Source organism: Rattus norvegicus, chromosome 7 (assembly GCF_021556685.1).
Source record: "Rattus norvegicus strain SHRSP/BbbUtx chromosome 7, alternate assembly SHRSP_T2T, whole genome shotgun sequence".
Taxonomy (NCBI): domain Eukaryota; kingdom Metazoa; phylum Chordata; class Mammalia; order Rodentia; family Muridae; genus Rattus; species Rattus norvegicus.
The window spans coordinates 120333733-120359404 of NC_141540.1; the positions used below are offsets into that span (position 1 = coordinate 120333733).

Sequence of the window (25672 nt, forward strand, 5' to 3'; positions counted from 1 at the left end):
GCTATCATGGGGGTGGTGAGAGGGAGAGAAGCTGCCTGGCGAGGGACCCAGGCACACCTGTAGTCTCCCTCCACTGTGCACCCACTCTACCTGGCGGTGCTGGGTGTGGGGTGACAAGTCTGGGATGTCTATCAGGACAGACCTTCGGTCACAACAGGCTACAAAGCAAGAATGCTTTCCTAAAATCTATAGAAGCGCGCTGGGCTATAGCCCGGGTTGATAGAGAGCTTACTCAGAGTGCAGAAAGCCATGCACTGTGCAAAGCAGGTTTACTGACACAAACTTGTAATAGCACTAGGGTCGGGGGAGGCTGGAAAAGCTGAAATTTAAGGTCATCCTCTGCTACATATGACTTTGAAACCAGCCAAGGTCTATATGGGACCCTGTGTCAAACAAAGAAAAGCCATGAATGGGGTTGGGGATTTGGCTCAGTGGTAGAGTGCTTGCCTAGCAAGCGCAAGGCCCTGGGTTCGGTCCCCAGCTCCGAAAAAAAAAAAAAAAAAAAAAAAAAAAAAAAAAAAAAGAAGAAGAAGAAGAAGAAGAAGAAGAAGAAGAAGAAAAACCATGAATGACTTTCTTCTAGAACTATCTAGGATTGTTATCTCTCCAGAAATGCTTTAGGGGCTGGATACAGTTTAGCATGTGTGAGACCCTGGATTTAATCAATCCCTCAGTGCGCGCGCTCGCGTGCGCGCGCACACACACACACACACACACACACACACGTGTGTATTTAACCATCTCAACCATTTTGGGGTTAGTGGCACTAACTGCATTCACACAGCGCAACTGTTTCCACGCTCCGTCTCCAGAACCCTCTCATCTTTCTGCATTGCTAAGCACTAACTCTCCAAGCCACCCTCAGCTCCCTAGTAACTGCCACTGTCCTTCGCCTCTGAGCTTGATCTCCCCAAGTCTGTTACTTAAGTGGAGTCTCTGTTTCTGTCTTCTTTCACTTAGCATACATCTTTAAGGGTCACTCGTGTCTTAGCATGTGTCTTCCTGTGTGCTTGTGTGCACACAAATGTCACAGTGCTCATGGGGTGCTGGTTCTGTCCTGCTTCCTTTCTCCGGGTCCCAGGAGTGGAACCCAGGTCATCAGGACTGAATGGCAAGGACTTCCATGTGCTGGCCATTCCCTTGCCTCCCTGCCTCTCTCTTGTGGTGAGTAGTTCGAGGTCCATTGTGGTGCAGACCATACTCGGTTTACTCATTTGCTGTCTATGGGCTCTGGGTTGATCCATTATTTGGCTGTGTGAGACAACCTGCCAGGAACAGGGCCAGTCTGGTATCCATGACTCTCTGCTTTCCGTTTCTGTGCCGTTTTATTTATTTATTTATTTTTCTATTCTCTTTTTCGGAGCTGGGGATCGAACCCAGGGCCTTGTGCTTGCTAGGCAAGCGCTCTACCACTGAGCCAAATCCCCAACCCCTTCTGTGCCGTTTTATAGAGGGATCATTGACAAGTTTTCCTGTGGCCTCAGCTCCACACCCGAGGACTGCATTCTCTGCCTGAGAGAACAACACAACAATCGTGTGGGGTGGCGGACCAATGCAGTTAGGTACTTGGTGACTACCTGAGGATCCCTGAGAAGTTCGGGTCCTTCACACCCTTGACACTTGGAGGCTCAGCTGGTGTCCCTTCCCAAGAGGGTCCCTCCATGACCACACATGTATACGTGCTCTAACAGCACTCCCCTGTGTGCTCACAGCATACATATTCCACGTACATTTTCCAGTCCTTCCCACCCAGAAACTCACCACTGGGCATGCAATCTAATTGCAGGACTGAGATAGGATCATACATGCACGTATGCATGTACCCAAAATTTACTACATGTACATGCTCCCATGCATGTGTGTACATATGCATTCACAGGCATGAGCACCCACAGAGGAGCACACAGCCACATGCAAATCATAGCACACACACAGGGGCATAGGTACAGAACTTCACACACTTGTATGCAACCACAGTACTCACGTACACACCTCCTTCACAGTCATCCCCACACTCACACCTATTCCTTGGCTTTGTTTGTTTGTTTGTTTGTTTGTTTTTTTGAGACAGGGTTTCTCCGTGTAGCCCTAGCTGCCCTGGAAGTCACTGTGTAGACCAGGCTGGCCTCAAACTCAGAGATCTGCCTGCCTCTGCATCCCAAGTGCTGGGATCGAAGCCCTGTGCCACCACCCCTGGCTATTCCTTATCTTTTTAAAATCACACTTGAAGCATGGTGTGGTGACACGCACCTTTAATCTTTGCATGCGGGAGGCAGAGCAGATCTCTTTGAGTTTGAGGCCAGCCTGGTCTACACAGTGAGTTCCAGGCCAGCCAAGACTTCTTAGAGAGATCCTGAGGCCAAAATAAATTCATAATTAAGATTAAAATAAATAAAATGCATTTATTTATTTGCAGAGAGAGAGAGAGAGAGAGAGAGAGAGAGAGAGAAATATCAGAGGACAATTTAGGAGTCTGTTCTCTCTGTCTACCATGTGGGTGTCAGAGACCAAACTCTAGTTGTGAGGCTTGGGAGGCAGAAGCCTTTATCCGCTGAGTCATCTCACCAGCCTCTCATCCGCATACCCTTCAAACCATTTTTTTAGATTTATTTATTTTACGTGTTTGAGTATTTTGCTTGTGTGTATGTCCAGCATTTGCATCTAACAACTACCACAGGCCTCAGCAACAGATTGGACCATCCAGCGTCTTCTGCTCACAGGCCTGTTAGGTGTCTCACCACCCTGAGGCACACAAAGAATCTGCTGGGCTCACAGAGCTGAACCCTCTTTGGAGGCCATCTGGGTAGTTTTGCCCATAGAAAACTCACTTCCCCAAGATGGTGGGTGAGACCCCCAGGGTGCGCCTGTCTTGTTTGTCCCCCATAGGCTGGACTCAGAAATGTTCTATGGATACTACAGAATCAGCATCTGAGGTGCTGGTCTCAAGAGTGGCTGTTAGGAGCCATACCGGGCTGCCCCTCCTCCCACTCTCAAGGCCTGAACCCTTCTTTGGGGAAGACCTCCTCTATATTGGCTCCCCTGGATTTGGGGTGCTTGCTTTGGGTCTGTATCTGGGGCCTCTCCCAGTGGGGCTTTTTGTTGTCATTTGCTTCTCTGTCTGCCTCATAGGAGTGTGAGCTCCTTGGGACATAACTAGGCTCTGTTCGCTGTTGGGAGCTTAGCAATGGCAGCAGGGTCAGCAGAGAGCTGGTTCCTGGAGCACACTGTATAGTTCTGGAACGGTCTCCTTACCTGAACTCCTTTAGTTCCTGATCAAGGTGACCTTCCTGCTGCCCTTAGGGCAGAACTCAGGGAGGATTCCTATCAGGGCCTCAGCCCCAACCTCTACCTCCCCCTGGGCCGGCCAGCCATTAGACTGACTCTGTCTGACAGACTGACAGCCATCTGATAAACTGACAGACTAACAGACAGACTGACAGCCAGCCATCTGAGGCTGACTCCAGGCTGGACAGGAGGCTTGGTGGGCCTCCTGTAGGTAGCCTGGTCAACCTTCTAGCTCAGAGTGGACAAAAAGCTAAGCCTTTCATGCCTGGGCCAGTTGGCTTGGCTGACCATGGGTACTCTCAGTCCCTTCCCTCAAGTGGGGACAAAACAGATAGAGTAGTCCCAGGGACCTCCTCTGCCACAGGCCAGTGTTCCTCAGTGCAGTATGAGGAAGGTAACGGTACCACCTCTCTCAGCCTCAGTTTCTCTCTCTGTAATACAGGAGTGGATTGTCTCCCTAACCGCAAGACCCTCTCCAGCTGTGCCCTTCTGTGACTGAGAGTCTGAGAGCAGAGGCAGGAAGGCAAGACGGCCCCTCTTTCTCCACCTCCTCTCCCTGTCCCCCAGGGTCACCCCAAAGCCGCCCCTCCCCAGCTCCCTGGGACTTCCCTGCAGCTGCAGACTGGGGAGACAATCGGGTGCTTTAGAGAAATACATTTTTGGGCTAATTTGCCATGCATAAGTGTTTCTCTTACCCTTTAAAGGCAGAGAACAAAGAGACCTTTCTGTGCCCGGGCAGGCTGCTAGGAAGGGGACCGCAGCTGTACGGGCTGTCGACCCTCCCTCCCTCCATCCCTGTAAGCATCCCAGCACACAGCCCCCGTGTCCCCCCGCCCCCAAGAGGGACAGCCTGGACTTTCCCAGCCTCCCCCAGTTGCCCAGCCGGGCCCAGCCCCCTCCCACCAGCTGCCCCAGGCAAGAGGGAAAGTGTGCGTGGGTGGCGACTGGGTGGGGAGGGGCACAAGGAGAGAAAGCCATTCTCTACGTGGTTGGTGATGGTGGCAGCTACGCTTCTTGGTGGTGCTGGTCTGCTGGTGTGTTGGTGGTGTCAGGTGACTCATTAGCATTGAGGAGATGCGGTAGTTGCTTCATTCATTCACTCACTCACTCACTCACTCATTCATTCAATTTGTCGGAGTTTCCTTCAGTGTAGATCTGTCTGCTAGTGATAATGGTGAAGCTAACCTGATTCCAGTGCTTCTAAAATAAACAAAGGCCCAGAGCTTGAAGATATGGCATCCTGTGTGGAGCGGGAGCTCCTGTGCACAGTGATGGGCAACAGGGCCAAGGTCAGCTCACTTGTCTCTGCTTCTTTCCTGGGTAGTGATTCTCTTGAGGTTGTGGGGTCCACACGGACCCTCCCCGACCATGGTGCACAACACTCAGTGAGCATTTAATTGTTCAGCAGCTTCTTCAGTTGTTCTCATCTCTGTCCTCTGGACTCCTTGTATCACCTGTCACCACTCTCCTTCCTCCCCCGTCAGCGCTTGGTCCCTCATCTGCCTTGTTTCCCTGGTCCACCCTGAAGCATGTGCGCATGCGTAGTAGGTTCACACAGCAGCCATGAGACCCCTGCCCCCTTCCCCCGTCTATCTCAGCTCATCTTTGCGAATCTCTCAGTCCTAGCACAGACAAGGACTAAGGACTATGGATGCCACCCCCTCTAGCCTCATAAGGCCAGCTGCTAATGTTTACTGTAGGGCAGACACCTGTCAGCCCGCTGCATCACAGTGCCGGCTCTGTGGGGCCCCTGTGCTCTGCCACTGTGTTACCCAGAGGACAGCGGGGCTAGAGGGAAGTTTGGAGCTGCCTAGAAGCATCCTCTTTGTGGGAAGGAGGTGTCAGACATCAGACCCTGAACCACTGCTTCTGCATACACCAGGAGCCTGTGTGAGCAGCCCCTCCCTAGAGCTTGTCTGTTTGACATCCTGCAGCTTGCTCTGGGTGCTCTGTCTTCCCCCAGGCCTGCATTCTCTGATCCCCATGCACAATAGGACAGGAGCAGACCACAGGAAAGCTCTGGAGAAAAGAACCGAGCAGGGTGTGTCTGTCTCCCTCCTGCTGTGGCGCTGCTCTGTAGCCTTAGACTCTAGGATTTCATGTCCCTTGAGTGGGGCTGGGGAGGTAGGCTGTATAACCCTGGCTTTATCTCCAGGACTGTATAAACCAGGTGTGGTGACACATACCTAGACGGCCGGGGCGGGGCGGGGGGGATTTTCTAGAAGTTCAAGGACCAGTGACATGACTCGTTGGTGACGACAGTTGCAGCTAAGCCTGAAAACCTGAGTTCTATCCCCAGGACACCCCGTGATGGAATGAGAGAACGAATTCCAAGTGTCTGACTTCCACACCTGTGCCAAGGCACACATATCCTCTTGTTTGCTTTTGCGCTCTCTCTCTCTCTCTCTCTCTCTCTCTCTCTCTCTCTCTCTCTCTCTCTCTCTCTCTCTCTCTCTCTCTCTCTCTCTCTCTCTCTCTCTCTGTGTGTGTGTGTCTCCTGACCCTCCTGTCCACATTCCAGATGCAGGAGGCTGTGCCTTCGCGCAGATGTGCCATTGCGCATGTGCAGTGTGCAGCTGGCTCTGCCTGTGCATGGATCGGAGAGGATGGCGTCTGCACGGCCATCATATTTTATCTGTGGCTGAGGAGGAAGAGGCACATCTTCCCTTACACACTTCTGCTCACACGCATGTGCACACCAGACATCCTCCTCGGTAGCACGGATGGAGCAGCGTGCATCTATTCCGTGGGTTGGGTGGGTGTGATTCAGAGGAACGCCCACTGTGACCGCCATCTAAATGGGGACTCTGCTAGTCAGCCACCAGACTGCAAGTGCCGGCCATGGTATTCCAGGCCACTGATGGGCACTTAAGGGTGCTGTGTCCATACTAGGGAGCTAGAGAGGCTGGACTTGAGGGGTACAGTCTCTGCCCCTTCAGGACACATAATCAAAGAAAAGAAAGCACCCTGAAAAATCTCTGGGGAAGTCTGTAGAGTGAGGGTAAAGGCAGCAAGGGTTGGAGCTTGGGGAAAGAGACTGAGGCAGAGGGGCTGATTAGGAGGAAGAGAGGTGGTGACTGGAGAGATGGATCAGTGGATAGAGCACCTGTTGCTCCTGCAGAGGACCTGGGTTCAATTCCCAACACCTACATGGTAACTTACAACCATTAGTAACTCTAGTTCCAGGGGGTCCAATGCCCTCTTCCGACCCCCACAGGCACCAGGCATACGCATGGTGCACAGACACACGCAGGCAAAAGACTCATACACATTAATAAATGAAAATAAATAAATAAGCAAAATTTTAAAAAGGTAACAGGAGAGGTGTCCTTGCAGGCCCTTTTGGTAAGAGTGGTGGGCTCCTGCCCAAGTTTAGTTTATGCAGGGGAAAAGCTAGGTGTGGTGGCCCCAGAACTCAGGAGGCCGAGGAAGGGGGATTGCTTAGTTCAAATCCAGCCTGGGCTGCATCGTTAAGACCTTGTCTTTAAATCAAATCAAAACCAAGGGCTAAAATCAAAGAGAACTCTGGTTAGACCTCTAAGCTCAGAGAAAATCTGAAACAGAAAAGAGTCAAGGCCCAGGGAGGGAGGACGAAGCCTGGGGTGATGAGAGGCAACTGGTCACCTCCGAGCCTATCAGGCACCAGGCTGAAGACTCGGCCTCACACAGGCTCTGTCTTAGGGGTCTGGAACCCAGGGGATGACAGCTGGGTAAGCATTACCCAGTGCACGAAGGTAAGGATCAGACGCAGACAGTGGGAAAGAATGTTCCAGGAGGTAGCGTCTGGGTGGGGTTTTGAAGGATGTAGAGGAGTTGCGGACCCTGACCAGGGAGTGGGGAACTGGTTTCCATACAACACGGGCAGGTTGTGTCGGCTCCTTGGCTCCTGTTTTTTTGGTTTTTTGTTTGTTTGTTTGTTTTTGTTTTCATTTTTGCCAAGATCAAAATCAACACTCAATCTGTGTTCCGAGACTGGGCAGCATGGGATCATCAGTAGGCCTCCTTTTGCCTCCCCTGTGCTGAGGTGGGAGCTTGAATTCCGTTTCCCAGATCCCTCCTGGCTCCAGAGCCTCAATCTAACCCTCTTTATGTTCTATCAGCAAATGACCCAGGGCCCCTCAGCCCTCAGCAAGTGCCACCTCCTCCTGTGTGGCTTAGACCAAGGCATGAAGTTCAACGCAAACTCACAACAGTGGCCTCCTGCCTTGGGCTGGCCTGCAAATCCCTGGGGAAAGTTTGGGTCCTTAACACACAAGGATGTCTGGGTCCAGGACTCAGTGAGCTTGACAGGAATAAGACAGCCTCTAGGGAGCCAGGCAAAGGCCCTGAGGCAACCAGGTGGTAGAGAGCAGAGAGGTAGATGTGGATTTTTACAGTGTTAAAAACTCCCTTCATGTGATTGGGGATTTAGCTCAGTGGTAGAGCGCTTGCCTAGCAAGCGCAAGGCCCTGCGTTCAGTCCTCAGCTCTCGAAAAAAAACAAAAAAACAAAACAAAAAAAAAAATCCAAAAAATTCCCTTCAGCCTGTGTCAAACTTCCGAGAAGGTTTAGAAGGGCCGGGTGAGAGAGCGGATGTGAGCTTCCTGCCTCTCCAGAGTTGTAGGGTGTAGTTTCTAAGTCAGTGTGGTACCCAGCCCTCCTTCTGCCCTGCTTTTGGCTCACTCCAGGGGGGCACACAGATAGCAGCTAGGGTGGGCTCTCTCTGGTCTGTCTGAGACCCTGACCTACTTTCTAGCTTGAACTTGGTAACAGTGTGCTGGGAGTCAGGTGTTCTTCATCCCACGGTCAGGGTTGGGTGACACCACTGGAGGAGAGAAGGTAATACCACATAGGGGAAGGGCTAGGGGCAGGGTGGGCTGAGCTGCCCAGGGATAAGGGGAAGGCCTCCCCGCACTCTTAGCTCATTTGTGGGACAAATCAGTCACCAGTCACCAGTCAAGGGGTGGGGCCCGCAGGCATGTGAAGTGAGATCCTTGAAGGCAGTCAGAGGTAGGGAGAGTCATAAGAGACTCCCCAGGAAAGGACACCAGGCCACCCAGGCCTGAACCTACCAGTGATGATGTATCTGTGGGCCTTAGGTCATCTGGCATTGCCCCTCCCTCACATCCTGGGAAAAGCCCTGGTCTAAAGGGCATGGCTCTAACATGGCCTCCAGTCAGCATGATCTTTCTCAGGCTCATTATCAGGGACAATACTTGGATTTTTTTTTTTTTAGTATAGTACTTTATTGTCAGGTAGATTTTATTTTTGTTTAAAATTTTAAAGCATTTTTTATTATTTATTTATATATTTGGAGGGGCATCCAGAGAGACCAGAGAGAGTACGTGACCCTCTGGAACTGCAGTCGCAGGCAGTTGTGCACTGCCCCACGTGGGTGCTGAAAACTGAACTCAGGGCCTCTGGAAGGGCAGAAAGCTGAGCCTTCTCTCCTGACCTTTTGTTCCCCATCTCTTACCCAAGACGGGGTTTCTCCATGTAGCCTTGGCTGTCTCAGAACTCATTCTGTAGACCAGACTGACCTCGAACTCAGAGATCCACCTGCCTCTGCCTTCTGAGCATTGGATTAAAGGCGTGTGCCACCACTGCCTGGCCCTTTGATTTTTAAGCAGTATCTGGTAGAAGAGTCCACTAGTAGAAGAATCCCTGTGTGCCACAACACAAAGTCTGCAAAGGGTGACGTTTGACCTCATTTGACCGATTGCCTTATCACCCCACACACAGTTTTCTGTGTGCATGCTCACACACTACACGTCATATACTCTTTCTTAACTGCTTGTTGAAGGGCGGGGGCCGAAATAAGTCTTTATCTCCGAGGACTTAGCGTGTTCCTTTAAGAGAGGATGTTCTTTTACCTAATTACAACGGGATTATCAAACATCAGGAAACCAGCATTGTGTCTTTATAATCTCCATGTCTCGGTTTTATTAACCATCGTTTATTTTATTAGTGTCCTTTACAACACAGCTGCTTGGACGGACCTTGTAGGACGGCTGCAAGGGTTAAGTAAGATGTCCTTGACAGCAGAGCCTGTCCGGAACAGAGTTGACACTATTGCTCCTTGCTGCCCTTCCTGTCACCCTTATCCTTCCCCAAGGTCCCTACCATGCCTGTGGGCACTCCTAAGGTCCAGAGAGGACTGTGGCTATGTCCATGTCCCCTATAGGACATCACACTCCTGAGAGTGAGGAGTGAGTTTCATCCCCTTCTGGGTTCCCCCAGCTCAGCATGATGACTTTGATAAGTTCCCAGCTTTAAGCTCTGTTAAGTCAAGCTCCTGGTCCCAGGCCCTCCATAGGTATCCCGGCTGGTGGCTGCTCCTTCCTTGTGTGGGATGTGGATAGCTTCTAGAGTTGATTCTAGCCCCAAAATATCCATGTTCCAAGCCTGTGTCACCATCCTGCCCCCAAACAAGCCCCCGCCACTTCCTTGTGCATCAATGGCCCCACTGTTCTGGAATGATCCAGGCATGAAGTTTCAGAGTCACTCTTGACTCAGCCAACTCCTCCAGTCACACATTTTTCCCCGAAGCCATTGTTCATATCCACCAACCCCTTCCCAGGGCCCTGGATCCCTTGTGCTTGGACTCTGGTCTGAAGTCTGGATGCTTCTGTCTACTTTCTAAATGGCCAGCCCTAGCAGAGCTCCAGGGGGTCTGTGCTGGGCCCTCCAAGAAACAGCAGTTCCCTGGTAGGAAGTGATTTAATACCCAGGAGCACAGCCCCCCCCCCCCACCTCTTATCAAAGAGCCCTGCTGTACCTTGGAGGCTGAGGCTCCGGAGAGGTTGGGGACGCTGCCTACTGTGATAAAACCTGGATGGGGGAGAGGAAGGGAAAGGGGGGAGGAGAAGAGGTGGGGAGGGGAGGGGGAGGAGGAAGCCCTAAGGACTGTGTGTAGGACAGCACATTGAGCTTTGACCTTTCAAGAATGTCCTTGTCTCCCAAGCTTGATCCTGCCCACCATCATCCATTGCCACTGCTCTTGCCCTCTGCTCAACTCCCTTGGGCCCTGCCCTTGGTCAGACACAGGGCAAGGACCCAGTTAGGTGATGTCCCACTGACTCTATCCACACTGCACACACACACAAGGGACAGCAGGTGCCACTCTGGAATCTGGACCTTGGCAGAGGACAGCGGAACTGGGCCTAGAAGGATGAGCAAGATTCCATCTTGAGCCAGAGTTGGGCAGCAGAAGGGCAGTGGGTTAGCAGGGCCTTGGAAATGTTTCTGGGTGGTTAAGCTAGGAGGCGTGAGGTGGCCAAACTGGGGCACAGTGAAGCAAGGCTGAGAAGGGCTTGTGGACTAAGGGGCTTCTGATTAGAAACATGGGGTCTTAGGGACCCTTCCTGCAGCCCATAACTCCTGTCTCCTTTTTTTTTTTTTTTTTTTTTTTTTTTTTGGTTCTTTTTTTCGGAGCTGGGGACCGAACCCAGGGCCCTGCGCTTCCTAGGTAAGCGCTCTACCACTGAGCTAAATCCCCAGCCCCAACTCCTGTCTTCTAAATGGGATCTGTGAAAGCAGCAGGGGGCCAGCTCAGCACTTGCTACTCTGTACAGAGCCACAGAAAAGGACACAGGCAGGGTGGCTGTCTGTCTCTGGAAGAAGCCAGGTAGGGCATTTCTCTGAGACTAGAGGGTCGGCGGTAAGTAAGGAACAGGTTCAAGCCCAGTGCCTCAAGTTCCTTTGGGGAGGACGGACTGGGTGATAGGACTAGCTGTCGGGTATCCTGGGAAAGAGCCACAGTGCCCACGGGGCCTCGCCAAAGCAAACCAAGCTGTGCTGGCTCTGCCTTCCTGTGCTGGGGGGTGAAGAGGGGAGGGTGTCTGGCCCTGGGGAACGGGAGGAACCGAGTGGCGGATTTATGTTTCCACTTGATTTCCTCGGTTGTTTTCCAAACGTAGCGGTATCCTGAGGGGCGGGGTGGAGGCGGAGAAGCTACCGGAAGGCGCCGTAGCCCCACTGCTGCCTGCCCACCATGTGACTTGGCTGACGACAGCACTGCGTGGAAGGGCCTAGAGGCTTCCGTCCTGGGCTGCTGGACAAGTGGGTGACGTTGATCAAGGCACTGGGCTCACACGGGCCGCGCCCCGCGTGATCTGTTGTCTCCAGGCAGGCTGCCCCACTTGGGTCGATTCTTTGATCCCGTGAGTTAAGAATGACCATGATCGTGGCTGACTCCGGGTCTCAGGGTCATCCTGGGGGCCAGGTACCTAAATAGGCCTGGGGTGTACATAGCTGCCTCTGTCTCTCTAGCTTCCTCTTCCCTCTCCAGCGGCTCCCTAAGCTCTTTCCTACCTCCTGATTGTGGTGGGCCCACCATTGTGAGTCTTGCTCCATTCCAGCTGGGGTCTTTCTTGCCTTTTTGAGCTCTATGCTCTGTCACTGCCTCAGCGGTGGCTTTGCCTTCTCCGACTTCCCGTTTTTCCTCAGGATCTGCTCTGTTGAGGGGTAGTGGATCAATCCCATTCTCCCCTGAGTGACAGAAACACACACACACACACACACACACACACACACACACACACACACACACACACACACACAGGGTTGGTTGGTAGGAGACAAGGCCTGGGGCAGGTAGTGGAGGCAGGGAACCGTTCAAAGAGGCTGGCCTCTCTCCCAGTCCTATTTACAATCTCCATCCTTATAGCAGCTGTGCAGCCTGGGACGTTGCTCTGAGCCTCAGTTTCTCCTTCTGAAAAATGAAAAGAATAATAGTTCCTTCCCTTTGGGATGGAAGCCTGCTTCCTGGACACCTGGAAGAGCTCTTGTCAGTGAATCAGGGTAAATCACAGAAATCTCACTTCCAGGGAAGCAGAGGCCGCGGGGCACTGGAGCTTTAACAAAAAACAAAAAACAAAAAACAAAAACAAAAAAAACCCCACTGATTTATTTATTTATTTATGTATTTATTTATTGAGACACAGTCTCACTGACGTTTCTAATTAATTAATTAATTTTTTTCCCTTGCAGTGCTTCCTATATGCCAGGTCAGGGCGTAACACAGGAGCCAGTCTCACCCCAGAAGGATATTATTTTACTGAACAATCTCTAAGGAAGGCGCCATATGGCCTCTAGTCCACCAATGAGAGAATAAAGACTTGCAAGGCCAGGGCTTACTCAAAGTTGTGTTTCCATTAGGATGTAGACAAGAGTCTTTTTACTGCCTGGTCCTCCCTCCTTGCCCCTGTGAGTCCTCACCCCCTCCCTAATCTCTGCCCCTCTCCCCGCCCCCAGCCTTCCTGTCTGCTGCTTCTCCGTCTCTGTCTCTCAATGTGTCCTGCTCGGCCTGTGGCAGGAATCTGTCCACCTGCTGGATTGCTTTCTGAATTGTGCACATGAGCCCTTCCACTCTTTCTATCCACAGCCTTCCTTGTCCTGGGCTCTTGTCTTGACACCACCCTAAGGCCTTGGAGAGGCCTTTCGTGTCTGTCTGCAGACAGACAAGGATTCCAAGACTGGGGCCTGCCCCAGGGCCCCAAGGGTCCCCAGTACCTCCCCACCACCTATGGCTTCAGGTCCTCTGACTCTTGGTGAGGGCCTTGCATTTTGCTGCTAATGCCTGGTTCTGCCACAGCAGTGCTAGCCCAGTAGATCACTGAGTAATGCTATCTTTCCAACTGAGTGACCTCCCTCTGCCCTCTGAGAAATGAATTCACATTCTCTCTCTCCCTTCCTCTCTCTCCCTCTCTTTCTCTGAGACAGAGTCTCATTACTATGAAGTCCTGGCTGTCCTGGAACTTACTACGCAGACCAGGCTGGTCTTGAACTCAGATCCACCTGCTTCTGACTCCCCAGGGTTGGTATTAAAGGTGTGTGCCACCACTGCCTAAGATGAATTTTCTTTTTAAATGTGCCCACAAATCCACTGAATATGAAGCCTCAGGAGGTCAGCAGTGCCAGCCTGAGATAGATTGGAGGCCCAGCATTCAAACTCAGCTTTTGTGGGTCATTTGTGCCACAGCAGAATGGGACTTAGGGGGCGGGTATCCTTAGAAACAGTCCAAAGGAGGGGCTTCATGCGATGTAGCCAAGGCATCGTAGGTGAGACTTGCCTTCTATTAGAGGTGTGTTCAAGGGTCCTGTTGACCACCACCAGTGAGCTCACCTTGCACACCTCTCTAGTAAGAACGATTCCCACTCTTGGCACATAATAGATATTGCAGAAGCATTAAGTGCAAGAATTGGACGATAGTCAGAGGGACAGCCACTAAGGAGGGGCCTTGCAGGGCATCTCCAAAGGTATAGCTTCTACGCTCGAGACCTCCTGTGAAGCCTTACCCAGTGACAGCCAGAGTCCTTGTTTCAATGCAGCTCAGAACACACCAGCCCCTGCTCCAAACTTTGGTAGACCCTGACATCTTCCCTTCCTTTGACTCCACAGCTGGGCTCCAGACCCTAAGTATTTGACTTCCACTCCCTCATCTCCCTGGCTCTCTCTGCTCCAGCCCCACTGGCATTCTGCCTGTTCCTAAGCTCGGCAACACATTCCCTCTTGAGGCCTTGGCATGTGTTGATCTCTGTCTGGAACATTCTTCTATGAAATATTCCTCTTTCTTTCCCTCAGAATCTTAGTTCGGTGTCACACTGTTGTTGCGGGGGTGTCTCCTCACTCTTCGCCTTCTCCTCTACCTTCTTCTTGACAGGGTCGGGCACTTACTCTGTAGCCCAGGCTGGCCTCAAACTTGAGATCCTCCTACCTCAGCCTTGGAGTACTGAGATCATAGGCACATGCTATCACATCTACGGAGATCCTGTTTCTCCCACTATCCTGCTTCACACACCACAGAGCTTAAGACACCGTGATCTTAGCCCATAGGTCCGTCTATTGTCCCCGTCCCTCATGTGAACATTAGATTTGTGAAGGCAAAGGCAGTGCCCTTGTCCACTGTAGCCCCTGGGCTGGAACAGTGCAGAGGACACAGCCAGTACTCCATCAGTGTTTGAGGGAGGGAGGAGACTGAAGGAAAGAGTGGGAATGGGGCAAGAAGGCATAGATAAGGGAGGAGGGGAGAGGAGAGAAAAGGACTTTTTAGTGTCCCTTGCTCTGTTATCAGATGTGGCTTCTAGATGTCTGAGCACCAAGACTACTGCACAGAAGGTGGGTAGAAAGAGCTGCACTGTGGGTAAAGGAATTCAGTTAGATTTGAAGAACTTTCTAAAACAGTGCAAAGATGGGAGGAACTTTGTCAGGGAGAAATACGTTTCCTGTCAGCAAGATGTCCGGAAGCCCAACAGCCTTGGAGCTCTGGGTGGGACCAGCTATGGGGCCTGAACCCAGGAGATGTAAGGAATTGGGGGGTTCCCCAGAAGTTGGGGCAGGTGAGGCCCTGGAACTTGAAGGCCCTTATGGCTCATCCGGCCAGGCCTAGGCAGGTAGAAGCCCGTCTGTGGCTCATCCCCAGGCCAGAACTGCTGGGATTTGGCCAAGCGGCCATGTTGAGAGTCTGGTCCTGACTCTACAAAGCTGGGCTGGGGCAACACAGGAAGTCCCACTGCTCTCTAGCTCCATAGGCCCCTCCAGCTCTAGCCTCTCCTCACCTCCCACAGTGGCCTCAGGCCCCTGTGCCCGCGCCCATGGGGTTAAATCTCTCCCTGTCTCTCTCTGCTCCAAGTTGTTTTCCAAGCGAGGCAGAGAATGGTTCTCTTGTTACCAACATGGCTTCTGGGCATTGGGTAATGCGCTCCCTCTTCTCCCTGCCCCTGTCACAAAGGGACCTTTTGTTCCTCTCCCGGCCCCTCTCTCCGGCTCTTCTCTGCCCCCCACCCACCCCAAGTCCCTCCTCCCCACGCCTCCTGCCCTACTCTGTGTGCACCCCTGGGCTGTGAGGAGTGACCGTGGCCTGGCTGTGGTGCCCTCCCTCTCCCAAGGCGCCTTGGGAGGAGAAAGGGCCTTGGCGGACGCGGCGGCCATTTTGAAAACTGTCCTTCTAGGCTGTCCGCGGCTCCTCTGAGGTTGCCAGGATTGAGGAAGCCACTCCGGGAGAGCCTTGGGGTTGATGTCCTGTGGCCTACTTTCTGTCTCCAGGCTGAAATGGGACCTTCCTCTCCCAAGCTCCCAGCCCAGGCTGTGTCTCTACACTGAGACAAGACACCTTTCAGCTAGCCATCTTAAATCTACACGGCAGCTTCCTGAGGTGAGGAAGTTGCTGTCGTGGGAGGTGGAGACCAGGGCTCAAAGGGTAAATGTTGTGAGACCTCTGTGAGCAGGTGCTGCAGTTGGGGCCAAGTCACAGGCGTTACGCAGCAGACCCCTCCAGAGAGGACCAAAATCAACTCACCAGAACTTTATAAAATAAAACAGTGTGTCTGAGATGGGATGTCAGGAAGCCAGTCAGACAATGAAGCGTCTGCTCTCTGGAAAGTTTTTGCCACCATCCCCTCCCACAGTCACCCTTCGGAACAGTCAGGGAAGGACTGATGATATCATTTTTTTAAATGAGGAAACTGAGTCACAGGGAAGCTACACAATCGACTCTTACAGCTCACCCCACTGACTCCAGTCCACTTGCTTTGCCTTGCCCATCCCAAAAGGGCCCAGAGTCTGGAAGGAGAAACATTTAGGCAGCTCACAGTCACCTGGCCATGTCTAAAGTCACAGAAGCCACCACTCTGAGGAGGCCGGGCTCAGCCACAGAACAATCAGTGACCCTCCATCTTACCCATAGCACATTCACAGGCTGGGAGTATGTGTGTGTCCGTCCTAGGAAGGCAGAGGGAGAGTGAGGAGAGACCCTGTGTTGAACAATGCCCCCTCCCACACATACAACCCAACCCCCACCCCACCCCTCATCCCCCACCCCTGGCTGGCCCTCAAAGAGGAAAGAGATATCTCAAATGCAGCCAGTGAGGGTGCCTGGACACACTGATGGCTCCTACTTCTGTCTGCAGTAGAGGGAGAAAGACTTCCTGGAGGAGGTGACCACGATCAGATCTAAGTGAGGGGGTTTAGAGGTCAGGAACATGGAGAAGTTGACGCTGGGGAGAGGCAGGAAAGGAGATGGTGAATGGTGTGTGGGAGGGAGGGGTCAGCACTGTGCCTGTGTGCCGTAGTGGAGTGTGGCAGAGAAAATGAGAGGGCAGAGATGAGTTGCCATGTGAGTCCAGAGGATCCATGGTGGCCCCTGAGGAGACACATGGACCTTGAGGGCACAAGAGTACTTACTTGCTTATTGATTGATTGATGAGTCTATGTAGCCTCAGCTGCCCTGGAACTCTCTCTATAGACCAGGCTGGCCTCTAGCTCACAGAGACCCGTTTGCCCCTGCTTCCTGAGTACCGGGATCAAAGGTGTGCGCCACTAAGTTTAACTACTCACTGAGCTTAAAGAATCATATTCATTTTGTGTTCTAGAAAGATCTCTGCCCTGTGGGCTAGGTCCATGCCAGCCTGGCTCTTGTTGGGATTCCAGTACTTAGGCCAGTGCCCAGCATAGAGCAAAGGTTTTAAATCAGTGTGTGGTACAGGCAGGACCCATTGAGGCAACGACTCTCTCTAGCTGGGGCACCGAGGCCTCAGTCTCTTCATGGGTAAAATGGGGTGACAGTGCCTGCCTTGAAGGCATGTTGCAGTGGTTAGAGGTTTATCTCCGTGTCCTGTGTATGGCCTGTACCCCTCAAATCGTATGGGGTGTTCTTTGGGGGATGTGGAGACAGGGACCCTGATTAGGGGTTGATCAGTGACAGAGATCATGACAACAATTATGACTACTAAGAAGTAAGCTTTTTTGGGGCTGGAGAGATGGCTCAGCGGTTAAGAGCACCAACTGCTCTTCCAGAGGTCCTGAGTTCAATTCCCAGCAACCACATGGTGGCTCACAACCATCTGTAATGAGATCTGATGCCCTCTTCTGGTGTGTCTGAAGACAGATACAGTGTACGCATATACATTAAATAAATAAATAAATAAATCTTTAAAAAAAAAGAAGTAAGCTTTTTCATTAGCCCCCTAAACAAGCAATGAAGGCTTTCTTTTCCTGCTATGTCAGGAAAATGAGGCTCAAGGAGGAACTCTGACTTGTCCAAGGTGCATCCACCTCTGAGTGGTGGACGGGGTTCACTGGATGCTGGCTCTTGTCACCATGGTGATAAGGATGCGTGAGAGAGGAAGAGCAGACAGTGGACCAGATGATGTGCAGCAGGGGCAGGGGGCAGATGTAACACTGGGAAGGTAGCAAGAACACCCTAACCCCACTGTTTCTGGTAGAGGATAATTCTATCTTATAGCAGGGCTTAGCAGGACAGACAGGTTTGAATGCTGTGAACATGTATGTGAGGAGAGGCTATGAGGTCTGAGGTCTCACAGAGCAAGCTTGAGGCTGGGAAAAGAGTCAGGCAAGATGAAGGCTCCCCATCCTAAGGTAGGGAGAGGGAGACGTGTGAGAAGGGTGCAGGTCCCTTGGGGCATGGAAAAAAGGAGGGAAGGATGCCGCTGGCTAGCTACACTTCCACTGGAGATCAGAGAGGTCAGGTGGCCAGGAAGATGGCCCAGAAATACAGGGAAAGAGCTTCAAAGAAAAAGGCCTGGGTGGTGGACCTTCCCCAGAGCAGAGATGGGTATATTTTGGAAAGAGACTTGCTGATGGCATCTGGGGCAGTGCCAACTCTTGGGCACAGGAGAGGGATGTACGACCACAGTCTAGGGGCATTGTTCTCTACAGAGAGAAAAGAGGGCGCGGAAGGAGAGAGGCTCACGGTGCAGGTGGGAGAGCTGACCACCGAGTGGCTTGGAGGGGAAGGGAATTCTCCAGCAGGCAGGAGAGCCAGGGAGGGAGGGTCTGGAGACAGGAGCCATTTGTTGGTTGGAGAGGGGAGGCTGAAGGCTCCTGTTCAGCGCCTTTCACTCTGCAGTTGTAGTCAGGGTGCATAGAGCTTAGGGTGCGCTGAGAGCTGGGTGCATAGAGTTTGGGGTGCGCTGAGAGCTGGTATCTCCAGGTCTAGAAAGGGGAGCAGCTAAGCTGTCTTTTTTTCTTTCTAGGTGCTAGCTGCATTCCTGGCCTGGAAGCAATGAGCCCGTCCTACCCCTGTGTCACTCTGGATGGTTTTGCAGAGGTGCCTCACCTGATCCTGGGTAGATGACATCACCCTACAGTGTGGGTATCAGTGGGAACAAGGGCTACGAAGCTCCAGAGGGGTTAGGTGATCCCCAATTACTCCCCCGCTTGTGTGTATGAACCCTCTTGCTCTTCCACTATGAGGCTGCAAGGCTGTCACCTGCCATGACATGGAGCACATAGTAGGACTTCAAGCATGTTTGCCCTGTACTTGTCTGCTCTTGACTGACTTCAAAGCCCTGTCCCCTGATTGTCCATACGGCCACCTTACTCAACAGAAATATTCCTGTTGGAGAAAGACAGGGCCCCCTGCTGGTCTGAAGGGGATGGGGGAGGATTGATCTCCCCACTATCCAAACCAGACACTTTATCTCTAGGGAACCACCAGGCACCTCCCCAGACCACTCATACCTTCTGTCACAGACATCAATCATCCTTGCTGCTCAGTTCCCTTGACTGGAGCAGCAGGATGGGAGGCCTCTCTCAAGCTGCCAGTAGCAGGAGGATCTGGACCTGGGAATGTGTGGATGGGTGAGGGCTTGTTGAGTTAGGCTTACTTGCCCCAATTTTTGCTGGGTCCTTTCATGGCAGGCTGTAGGATCACCATATGACAAATAGGACACATCTGGCACAACTGCGAGGTGGGGCTGCTTCCCAGAAGACCCTGTGCTAGCCTATCTCTGTGGTGACTTGTTTCCAGGGGAGGCTGCCCTTGACAGCGCTCCCTTAGTGAAGAGGCGTCTGTACAGATCTATGCCCAAAGATGCTGTTGCAGCGTGCGTAAAAACAAAAGCAGGCTATGGCCTTAACATTCAGGAACAGAGGAGGGGGACTGGAGGCAGATCACCGTCACATAACAGGACGCAATGTGGCGGTAAAAATGACATTCATGCAGAGTTTTAGTGATGTGGGGAGAAGTGTCTTTGGTGTAAGCTTGTGTGAAAACCCAGGATAAGCAGATATATGGATTCACATAGCTTCAACAAGGAGCAGTGAAGAAACCCAACGGAGTCCACTGCGTGAACTCAGCTGGATTGCAGCATATGTAGAAAGGAAACAGGGTGCGCTAGGAGAGAAAACAGGACAGGTGGAGGAGATGACTCAGTCAGCAAAGTGCTTGCTGTGCAGGTCTGAGGACATGAGTTCAATTCCCACTCCAGCACGAAAGAGGTGAACACAGGTGGATCATGCACTCATGGGAAGCCAGCCTAGAAAACTTGTCCTAGGCCGGTGAGAATCCCTGTCTCAGAAATAAGTCGGAGAGCGCCCAAGGACTGACCCTGGGGGTTGTCCCGCAGCCACCGCCCGCATGCTTGTATGTGTGCATTACCTGGGGAAAGCAGGGAGAGTGTGTAAACATGCTCGCACACATGAAATCATCTTTAAAATGTAATCGAAAGCTGGAGAGATGCTTCTGTGTTGTAGAAATATTTAATCCCAATCTGGGGTTTTTACCTGCCTTTGACCACTTAGTTTTTGGATAGTGTTTTGTTTTGTTTTTCTTTTCTTTTTTTCCGGAGCTGGGGACCGAACCCAGGGCCTTGCGTTTACTAGGCAAGCGCTCTACCACTGAGCTAAATCCCCAACCCCCATCTTTATGTTTGTAATAAGCCTTAATTAGCACTAGAGTCGGGCAGGTATTTAACCTCTACGTTATGTCTATATTTTTGCCAATATTTTTATTATGTAATTTGTCATGTTTTGTCTGGGCTGCTCTTAACTCCAATTAGCCAATCCCCTTGGCCATCTTTTTAAAGATTTTTTTAACCTGTGGTGGCTGTTTTTTTTAATTTATCTTACTTGTGAGGGGATTCTATTTACAGTTAGACCCAGCCTCTGTAAGAATTTTGTAAAGACTTCTGCAGAACCCTGTCTGTGATTAAGTATTTGCTGCTCTTGCAGAAGACCAGAGTTATTCCAATTCTGGGGGATCTGATCCCCATCTTCTGGCCTCCTCAGACACCCACATGCACATGCATAGACACACAGACACACAAACATCTTTCTGAAAGATTTATTTATGCATAGGGGTGCTCTATTTGCATGTGTGCCTGCATGTCAGAATTGGGCATCGAATCCATCACAGATGGCCATGAGTGACCATGTGGGTGCTGGGAATTGAACTCAGGACCTCTGGAAGGGCAGTCATTGCTCTTAACTGCTGAGCCATCTCTCCACCCATGTATACACACACACACACACACACACACACACACACACACACACACATATTGTGGGGGTGTGTGTATGTGTGTGTGTGTATGTATGTGGATGTGTGTGTGTGGTTGTGTGTGGATGTGTATAATATATATATATTTTTTTTTAAAATATCTGGAAAGACAACAGAAGAAAATGGACCTTGTTATTCTTGGGGAGCGGAGGGTGGGACTTAATACCTTATTTACTGACATAGGGTCTCACTGTGTAGCTCTTCTGGCCAGCCTGGAGCTCTAGGTAGACCAGGCTGACTTTGACCTTATGGCAATCCTCCTGGCTTTGCCTCCTGGGTGCTAGGGTGACAGTTGTGTCACCCTGCTTAGTTGAGTTTATGTATTTTTATTACATTTTACATTATGTGTGTGGATACGTGTGGATGTGTGTGTGTATGTTTGTGTATGTGTGTGTGTGTTTTGGGGGGTGTGTTTGGGTGTGTGTGTGTGTGTGGATGTGTGTAGGTGTATGCAGATGTGTGTGGATATGTGCAGATGTGCCTTACTTGTAGCCTGTAGGCCCCTTGAGAGTGATGAGCTTGGTCACTTCTCCTTTGCCTTCCTGGCACTAGTCTCAGCTGGCATATGCAATAGGAAGTCACAGGACCTGGTCATGTCTCTTAGCGTGGAAATCATACCTCATGTCCTTCCCCACCCCCACCCTATGAGCTGGCCATTATCAGGACAATGTTGAGGGCTCAGTGGTCCAGAAGACAGACATGGCTGGCGTGGGACAGGCTCAGTGTGTGTATGTGTTGGGGTAGGTGGCTGAGGCTAGATGAGACCTTGGCTGGCTCCCTCCTCAGACCCTGGCTTCTCCACATCCCTGTAGCCCATGGTGGTGGGGAATGAGTATCTGGGAGGTGGAGGACGTTGTGTACTGTATCTGGGACCTTGGCAGAGCAGACCCTGCCAGAGAAGACATCCCTGTGTCCCCACAGTGTGCAATGACCTGAAGGTAATTAAAGGCCAGCAAGGACGCTCCCCTCCAAGGAGGATGGATGGGAAAGGGGAGGGGTCCCCTGGGGCTAAAAATGCTCAGATGCTGCCACTGACAAGCTGAGCTACCCACAGCCCCCAGCACAATGCCGTCATTAACCCCTGACCCTGGCCCCTACTTAGCCACTTCCTCTGCAGGCGGAGGGAGGGCAGGATTCCATCCTGATTCTCTTTTCAGTAAGGTTTGGAGGGGGTCACAGCTCTGTAGGCTCCTCTAGAGCTTGGGTCACAGGCTCTCTAGCTTCATAGCTGCTTAGAGTTTGAGCGGGAGAGGGCATCTCACACTTTGGTACCCGCAGGAGCATTCATGGGGCTGAGTCCTTCAAGCCAGAGCAGTATGAGAGGCAAGATTGGAAAAACTGGAAACAGAGACAGACAGGGAGGTCATAGAAGCTTTTCTTGTCCTTTCCATAGTCCATTCAAAGGCACGCAGAGAACAAGCCTACTGTGAAATGAGATGTCTGGTCCTCCAACATTACGCTCCTAAATAAAATGTAACACAGATCCAGCCAGGCAGAGGACATACACATCCTAGAAATTCGAGCCTGGCTTAGTACTCGGAATCTGTCGACACAGCTCATTATTGAATGAATGAACTCAGGGGGTGATCCCACAGCCATCCTAGTCCCAGGCACAGGTTTCAGCAGCTCTCTGGGATGAACTCTCTCAGACCAGAGGCTGGGGTGGACAAGGAGCCTCTGAGCTGGGAAGGGTCATTGCTGACGCCCGTCACAGGCGTAGTGTGCAAGGTGGCAAGAGACTCACCCGTTACACTCAGACTCCTTGCACTGGACACTCGTTCGTGCGTCTGTTCCTCTTGTAGCTGAGCTCCCAGCCAAGGCACTTAGCCCGTACAGTGAACTTCCAGAACAAAACAAAATTTCAGGCATAGGCGAGGAGGATGCAAACTGATGTTCAAGAACTACCATTGCCTACACAGAAACCCAAAATAGTCCATAGACAAATGGCGAGAGCTGAAACTTACCCAAGATGCACGTCCATTAATGCAATAGAAAAGACTGCTGCTGCTGCTGCTGAGATGGCTCAGGTGTCAAGGGTTCAAGCCCCAGAATTTGAATGATAGAAGAAAAGGACAGATTCCTACAGCTAGCCCTTTGACTTTCATACCTGGCACACATGCGCAAGCGTGCGTTCACGCGCGCGCATGCACACACACACACAAACACACACACAATGTCATACACACTCACATACACTCACACACAAACATACACACAGTCTCATACACACATACACTCACACACACACAAACACACATACACACAGTCTTATACACACAGTCACATGCACACACTCGTGCACAGTCTCATACACATACACTTGCACACACTCTCACACTCAAACACACACATGCACACGCAGTCTCATACACACAATCTCATACACAAACTCACACACTTATACACACACTCTCATATATACACTCACACACACACACTCATTCATTCACACACTCTCACATACGCTCACACAAACACACTTACACACTTGCATACACAGTCTTATACACACACATACTCATACACACACTGCAGGCCTTTGAAAACTTATGTATGAGCGTGTTCTGTTTACATGTATGAATGTGCATGTGCCTGGTGCCTTCAGAGGCCAGAGAGGGTGTTGGGTTCCTTCAGACTGGAGTTGCAGATGGTTGGGAATCACTATGAGGGTGCTGGAAAATTAACTCTAGTAACCACTGAGCCACCTCTCTAGCCTGCTAATATTTTTCTTTAAGTTGCAGAGCCAGGTTTAGTGGGACACACCTGTAACTCAGGGGCACTCAGGAGGCAGAGGAAGGAGGCTGGAGACAGTGCTCAGGGATTAAGAATGCTGGCCACCCTCCCAGAGGACCCAGGTTTGATTCCTAGCACCTACATGGAGGCTTACAACTGTCTGTAACTTCAGTCCTAGGGGATCCAATGCCCTCTTGAGTCTCTGAACATTGCACAGACATATTACATATTTGCAAGCAAAGGACTCATACATGTAAGATTCTAAAATGAAGAGGGGGGAGGCAGAAATTTGAGGATTGTAAGTTCTAGGACAGCCTGGATACCTAGCTTCTGGCCAGTCTGGGCTCCATAGTGAATGTCTTTTTCTTTTTCTTTTTTTTTTTTTAAGTAGCAATCAAAACAACAAACCCATGAAGGGCAGCTACAGCACGGGTGAAGTTTGAAAATATGCTCAATGAGAGAAGGCAGCTACAAAAGGACACACATTATTCCAGTTCTGTGAAATTCCACAGCAGGTAAAAACAATGGGACCACAAGATTGCGGCAACTACTCGAGGGGGCTAGGAAGTGGGTGTGGGTGGGGAAATGGTTTTGGGGGTAAATAAAAGTTATTTTGGAATTAAACAGTGGTGAAGGCTGTATAACCTTGCAAAGGTCCCAGTGGCACTGGGTGGATACACTAGACGTGTGTAGTGTGAATCATATCTGATTTAAAAATGATTGCATGTAACATCAAAGGCAACAATAAAATTTCCTTCCTTCTCTCTTCCTTGTTGTTTGTTTGTTGTTTTTGTTTTTGTTTTTTGAGACAGGGTCTTACAGTGTATCCCTGGCTGCCCTGGAGCTCACAAAGTACTTCTGCCTCAGCCTCCTGAGAACGGGGATTACAAGGGTGTGTCAGCCTTGCTGGCTCTAAAAAATATGATTTAAAAAAATCTTCCACTTATAATAACACAATTAAATATAATAAAAGATTTACAATGTTCATTTTAAAATGTTTACTGGTTTCTTTTTTAAAATTAAAAACTTAGAGCTGGTGAGAGGGCTCTGTGGATAACCATGCTTGGCACACAAGCCTGAGAAGCAGAATGTGACCTCTGGATCCCCAGAGGAAGGGCAGACCTGTTCCTTAAAACTGTTCCTGACTGCATGAGTGAGCCTGCACACACACACACACACACACACACACACACACACATGCATACACACGTACACACACTCACACTCACACACATGCACATACACATATACACATACACACTTACATACTCACACATACACAGTCACACACACATGCATATACACATACACACATATACACATACACACTTACATACACATACACAGTCTCACACACACATACACTCACACACATGCACATACACACTCACACATGCACACATACACATACACACACATGCACACATACACATACACACACATGCACACATACACGCACACACATACACACACATATATTCATACACATACACACATGCACACACACACATATACACACACATACACACATATACACATACACACATACACACACACACACATACACACACACAGAGCTCTTGTGAAGGACTTGAGTTTCATTCTCTGCACCTATGTTGAGAGAGGGTCTGTGACTCCAGTTCCAGGAGATCTGATGCATCTGCACTCATGTGCACATACCGCCCCTCATATACAGTAGTTAAAAATAATAATACTGGTGCCCCCATAGGGGAGGGGCACAGAGCTGACAGGACTGACTGAAAACAGAAGAGGGGCATTGGTGGAACCTGGCTTTGGTTTTTGGTTTTCCATGTTTGAGACTTCCCTTAAGAAATGAAAGACCATGGTGGTGAATCCCAGCACTTGGGAGGCAAAGGCAAGTGTATCTCTGTGAGTTCGAGGTCAGCCTGGTCTACAGAGTGAGTTTCAGGACAGCCAGGGCTACACAGAGAAACCCTGTCTTGAAAAGCCAAAAGAAAAAGAAAAAAAGTGAGAGAAAGAAAAATCAATGCCCTGAGGCAGCTGCTAACTCAAAGGGAAAGACATCTACTCAGTTCAACACAATCAATCATGAAAGCCGGCAAGAGCCCCAGACACCCTGAAGGGGAGTGGGGCCTTGCCTGCCTAGCCCCCAACCTTAGCCTACAGTGCCACTTCAGGCCAGGGGGCTCCCTGGAGTACCAACAGGTGGCACAAGGCTGTGGCCAGGGGGCACTGCAGGGAGCTGACAAGGAGCGTCACCTGTCATTGCTGGAGCATCCCTCAGAGGTCTTGCTCGCTCACAGCACCCCAAGCCTGTGTCACCCGTCAGGTCACAGCTGGAGAGAGGGCCCGAGGTCTTCTGGCTTTTGTCCTAGGCTCTTTCCAAAGTAGAC

At 50.9% G+C, this 25672-nt stretch overlaps 1 long non-coding RNA gene across 9 annotated transcripts in view; it reads left to right on the top strand.

The window, feature by feature from the left end:
- LOC120093688 (uncharacterized) overlaps nt 1-24292 on the top strand; it is a 54236-nt gene extending 29944 nt beyond the window's left edge. The window contains exons 1-5 of one of the 9 annotated variants that reach the window (XR_015625758.1): nt 11300-11426; nt 15311-15419; nt 18259-18373; nt 23686-23812; nt 24110-24292. This is a non-coding gene — a long non-coding RNA (uncharacterized LOC120093688). Of the gene's footprint in view, nt 1-11299; nt 11489-15216; nt 15420-18258; nt 18374-23685; nt 23813-24109 lie in introns of those variants that run through there. The other 8 variants (XR_015625759.1, XR_015625760.1, XR_015625762.1 and 5 more) reach the window with 8 other exon arrangements.
- The last annotated feature ends 1380 nt before the right edge of the window (nt 24293-25672 follow it).